Source organism: Passer domesticus, chromosome 9 (assembly GCF_036417665.1).
Source record: "Passer domesticus isolate bPasDom1 chromosome 9, bPasDom1.hap1, whole genome shotgun sequence".
Lineage (NCBI taxonomy): Eukaryota > Metazoa > Chordata > Aves > Passeriformes > Passeridae > Passer > Passer domesticus.
The window spans coordinates 4,809,800-4,815,458 of NC_087482.1; positions in this window are offsets into that span (position 1 = coordinate 4,809,800).

Below are 5,659 nucleotides of genomic sequence, written 5' to 3' on the forward strand. Positions count from 1 at the left end.
CACATGGTCAGACTTCCATTTCTCTACAGTTCTGGCCCAGATAAAAAAAAAAGCAAAACATGCACTGAAATCTGTCAAAGTTTCATCCGAGTTGAAGTACAATTGTGCCGAGTTGCTGTCCGAGGTTTTTTCTCTACTCCCCCGGGCGGGGGAGGAGGCTGCACCGGCCGAGCTGTGGCACAGCAACTGACAGCCGGGGGGGCACTGCCCAGATGCGCCGGGGGCGTCCGGGCAGCGCCTCAGCAGGAGGCAGCAGTGATCAGCAAGAAGGCGAAGTAGAAAAGAGGGACCCGAATCAGGGCAAAGTCCAGAGTGCTTTAATGTCTCCAGGGAACGCCAGCCGAGTCGGGACCACGAGGCAGGGGTACAGCCGATTAGAAAGGGACGGAACATAGAACATTTCAACCAATGAGAGAGAACTTGGGAGGGAACAAACTCGTGACAAATATGCCGGCTCGCCAATAGGGAATGCGACAGGGAGGGACCCTTGTTCCCGATCCAGTCACCCACCGAGGAGGGGAGAACTTTCTGGAAATAGGGAAGGGGACAGTGGCTGATGGACAGGAACTCAGGGAGGGATTGACAGAGGGTAACCAGGGGAACAGGGGTGGAGACAAAAAACTGACACTCTCAAAAGGAGGGGTTGCCAGGGGGGGTGGGGGGGGGGAACCCTAGGACCGAACCGTTATAACTTTAGGGGGAAACGGAAGAAACCAAATGAACCCTGCACCACAACACAATTGCAATAGTCATCAGATATTTAAAGATATTTAAAAGTCATATGCAGTACACAGTTACTTCTTAATTATTTTGTGGAAGATTGCTGATATATTCACTTGATCTTATTTAAGTTAATCCAAATTCCAGTGCACTGATTGTATGCTATAATGTGTATCATTGAAAATATTTCTGAAAAACCTCTGAATTAAAAACAATTTCATCTGGTTTTAAAATGCTTTCACAAAAATGTACACCATGTCCTTGGCTAACAACAACAGTTAAAAGGCATAAAGAAACTGATAACTTTTTTATTATCTATGTGCCCATGAAACAAAAGTGCAGGACATCTGGAACAAGCTGGATACTATCTGAACCTGGGGTTTGGATAAACCCCTCATAGCAAGTGAAGGCACATGAAAACCATGGGCCTAAAGACATACCATACTCTGAAATTTTCCAAAATTTTGACGTTGAGAGCTGCATTACAGCCACATACACTGCTTAAAATTCAACAGTCTATGATAAAAAGATGACTTTACACTAAGAAAATTTACTCTTCATGGTAAAACCACAAGTGTTTAATTCCTTAAAATTTACTCTTCATGACAAAACCACAAGTGTTTCATTGACCATATTCTTTGGCTGTGGGTACTTGTCCTTTACCTCTCCTAAAGTTTGTCCCAGCTACCTTCCACAAACTACTACCCCATCATCCCCACCACACAGAGGCAGCCCAGTTGCCCACTGCTAAATAGATATTTATACATAGACAACACGAGGAGAAAGGCCAGTCCACATGCTGTGGTTCTTGTTTCCATGTGAAGTTTAATATGATGATGGTTTCCATTTTTAGAGGGCAATTTTCTGAACTGATAGGCAGATCTGAATCATCTGTAAATAACAGTGTCTTCAGCTTGGCATCAGCTCTCTTCTCTGCAGCACTAACCTTTGTTCTTGCCCTAATGACTTCTCAGCCATAGTTTTCCCCAGACTCTAATAATGCTAAATTTAGATCACAACAGATATTTTTTATTATATTCTCTGGCATCTTTGCACTACAACCATTGCCTTACATTAGCTGCACTTTTTTAGCTCCACTGCTTTTACTCCCATAGCTCTTTTTCCAAGAGTGCTCTAACAACTAATTATGTGAGCTAACAGATAAGAAAAAAGTACTTATTTTTTTCAGACCCTCATGTGAATATAATCATATTGTTAAGTAGATTTTACCTACTTTCATCCACATATTTATTTTGAAAAGTAACTGAAATGGGATAGTTTAGTCTTCATTATCATACAGGATCAAAAACTTAAATACAGCAGATTTTTATTTTAGACTGGAAAATAAAATTTAAAAAAAGGCAAAAAACCCAGCAACAACAACCCAACATGGGAATAAGAAAACACTGGAAATCAAAAATACTCCATAGGCAAATGTAGTGAACCTTAGGAGTTTTTGACACATATTAAATTGTTAAAAAAAATTAAAAAAAGCTTGACCAAAACATTGTTTCCAATTTGTGGAATTAAGTCAGATGCAAAGTGCACTGAAGTCAAAGCTTCTTTTTGACATACTTCAAGGGGCTCTGAATTAGACTGTAAGTAATAACCTGCTTCAACTTTAGTTTCATGTTATTTTGTACATTTAAGCTATTCAACATCCACAATTCTTTGATAATGACAGTTACGCTTTCTTAGGAATGACTGATTTTTAGTCGACATCTGTGTTCCTTCCTAAACCTACCACAGTAAAAGAACTACTTTTCAGCTTGGTCTAATTGGACAATTTTTTTGAGAAAATTATGTAACACAGGCCCAGCATGGAATTCTTTTAACATGAGAGGCCTAAAAATAAGCAAAGTCTTCAGATTTTACAAGGTCTCCTGGGTGCTGTGGTGGGGGGAACAATCATCACTGATGACCTGTAGTAAGACCTGAGCCTACTCAAGCCCATAAACCTGTTGATGGACCTGTTCCCATTTCTCCTCTTCCCACCACAGCCATGCCTGACATGGACAAAGTCCCAGCCAGCACCCACAAGGACACCGTCCCCAAGTGAGGGGAGTGGGGCACGCAGAACTCACCGATTGTGAGGTCACGGGCACATCTCCAGGGAGGCCTGAGGTATAACCGTTGCTGTACATCAACATTGCACTCAGAGCTGAGGACAGGATCCCGAGAGGGAGCTTGCCCAAGGCTGCTGAGCGAGTTTTGGTGTCTCTGAGGCATCTCTCTTCACTCAAGGAAGGATTGGAAGGCTTTGTCAGGAGGAGAAAGGCCGGCAGTGCTGTGGCACAGACCGTCCAGGCATTCCTCCATACCCACAATGGTGCAGCAGAACGCTGCTAAGAAGCGTCCCCCTGGCAAGGAGCGAGGTAAGAGCCAAGTCTCCCTCCCCACAGATGGCAGAGGGGGAGCGGCCAAGAGCAGCAGAAAGGGGAAACAGGAGATCCACAGAATCACCCCAGAGTAGAGGCCCTCCTCTCATGGGCCAGAGGAGCCAGGCTGGGCTGTGGGCACCGGCACTTCCCCTGCCCTTTAGCCAGCCAGCAGGGCCTTGGGGACAATGCTGCAGGGACATTTCCTGAGCTCTACAAGGTGCTCACTCCCCCTGCCCTCTCTCTCTCTCCCCAATGCACACCGTGTCACCGGGCAGAGGCAGACGCAGAGAGCGGCAGCTGCCTCTCCGGACATGCCAGGCCGGACCAGGCTCGTCGCCGTTCATGGAGACAGCAAGCACAAGACTCGGGCAGCCAGAAAGGAAAACGCATCCGGCTCAACCGCGTGCCACTGCTGCGTGCTGAGACCAGCAGCCCCAGCACCGCCCCTCAGGCGGTGTCAGGGCAGTCCCAGGCCGTGGGGCTGGTCACCAGCAGCAGCAGCAGCTTGCCCTGCCGAAAGCAGGGCCTGAAGCGAGGCCACCCACGGGGAGACACGGAGCCTCAGGCACCCAAGAGCCCACTGGCAAAGCGCCGCAGGTTGGAGGATGGTCCAACCCCTCAGGAGGTGTCAGGGTGGTCCCAGGCCGTGGGGCTGGTCACCAGCAGCAGCTTGCCCTGCCGAAAGCAGGGCCTGAAGCGAGGCCACCCACGGGGAGACACGGAGCCTCAGGCACCCAAGAGCCCACTGGCAAAGCGCCGCAGGTTGGAGGATGGTCCAGCCCCTCAGGAGGTGTCAGGGTGGTCCCAGGCCGTGGGGCTGGTCACCAGCAGCAGCTTGCCCTGCCGAAAGCAGGGCCTGAAGCGAGGCCACCCACGGGGAGACATGGATCCTCAGGCACCCAAGAGCCCACTGGCAAAGCGCCGCAGGTTGGAGGATGGTCCAGCCCAGAGTGCTGGTACCACCAGCCAGGTGGCATTGAGGCTGTCCCAGGAATCTCAGTCATCCAGGAAACAAACAGCCCCATACATACCCCCCTGGATCTTGCCCCGCTCCCAATCCGGGCCAATTCGTGTGAGGCACGTCTTGCGGCGGCAGCTGCGAGATAAAAAGCCCTACAGTCGGCCTGAAAACCAGGGCAGGACCAGACGAGCACCCACCCCTGTTGTTTGGCCCCCTCATCCCTCAAAATAAAGTTTTCTGGTTTGTTTGTTTGAACTGGGAGATGCCACAATCTTTTTTCCAGTCGTCTGCAGCTGATCTCCAAATAGGGGCCCCAAGCTCAGTGGGACAAGTGTGTGCCTTCAAGGACTCACCTGTCCCATGGCAACACCCAGCGTCACCACGTTCCATGGCAACACCCAGTGTCACCATGTCCCCTGGTCTGGAGATACCAGCCCTGCTTCTGCCAGGGAAAAAACAGAACTGTGCAAAAGGAGCACGGGGATTTTGCAAGCATTCCTGGCTGAGGCAGCCTCAGTGGGAGGGCACAGCTCTGCCTGCTGCAGGTGCCCAGGAGGGAAAATCATGGATGCAGTAGGATTATTCCCCTCCCAACCCAGCCCAGGCACAGTTCAATCTACCACTGTTGCCACTGGGGTTGCACGTACCAGCCTGGAGAGTAACTGGAATAAGAGAGAGTAACTTCCCAGCATCAGTGCAGCTGATGCTGGGAAGGTAAAACTAAAGCCAGTCCCGCCCCCAGTAAAAATACACTGCACCTGAAAAAAAATAGCCAGCACCCTCCTGTTCTCTGCAAATGGGACCAAAAATTTCAAAAGCATTAAAAAAATTAACCAGGCTTTGGAGCAGTTACAGGTCAGACTACATGAGGCTGGAAAAGATTGTACAGGTGACAGTTCTCAGAGGAAAATTAGCAGGAAATCCCTTCTTTCTGCTATTAAAATCTCAGGCTGTTGCCATGAGACACTCAAGCCACAAGAAAAGTACTTCAGCACCAGCATCCAACTGAGCACCTGTTTGATCCACTTCAGTGGAAAGCCATCACTTTGCCAGCAGAATTCCTCCTCTGGGTTACACACAACATATTTTTTTCTATCTGGGAGTGCCACTGGATTTTTTTACCTAGCATTTAATATTAAATTGTGGAAGTATTTTAAATTAAAAGGGAATGAAAAGATGGACCCACGAGATGGGACAGGAGGAAGCCGGGCAGCCCTTTAAAGAGGGAGATGCTAAGCTGTACATCCAGGAGAGCTCCTCTGAGCACAGAGCAGCCACAGAGCGCATCTGACCACAACATTTCTAGTTCACCTGTGTCCTTATAAATGGGAAAAGAACAAAACAGTGGCAGGAAAGGAGGCAGAAGTCAACTGTGAAAGTTTCATTCACAACACATGATTCTCTGCAAGAAGCACTGGAGAAGTGCATGGGGTAAGAGTTCTGCAAGTGCCAGGCTCTTCTGCAGCAGAAAAGGTCTAAAAAAATCAAAATTCTAGCAAGCAAAATAAATCCATCCTTTAGGGCTTGTAAATACTCCGATGAATCTCAGTTACTTTGGGACAAAAACAAACACAGGGCAAACTTTCCCAAGTATGGT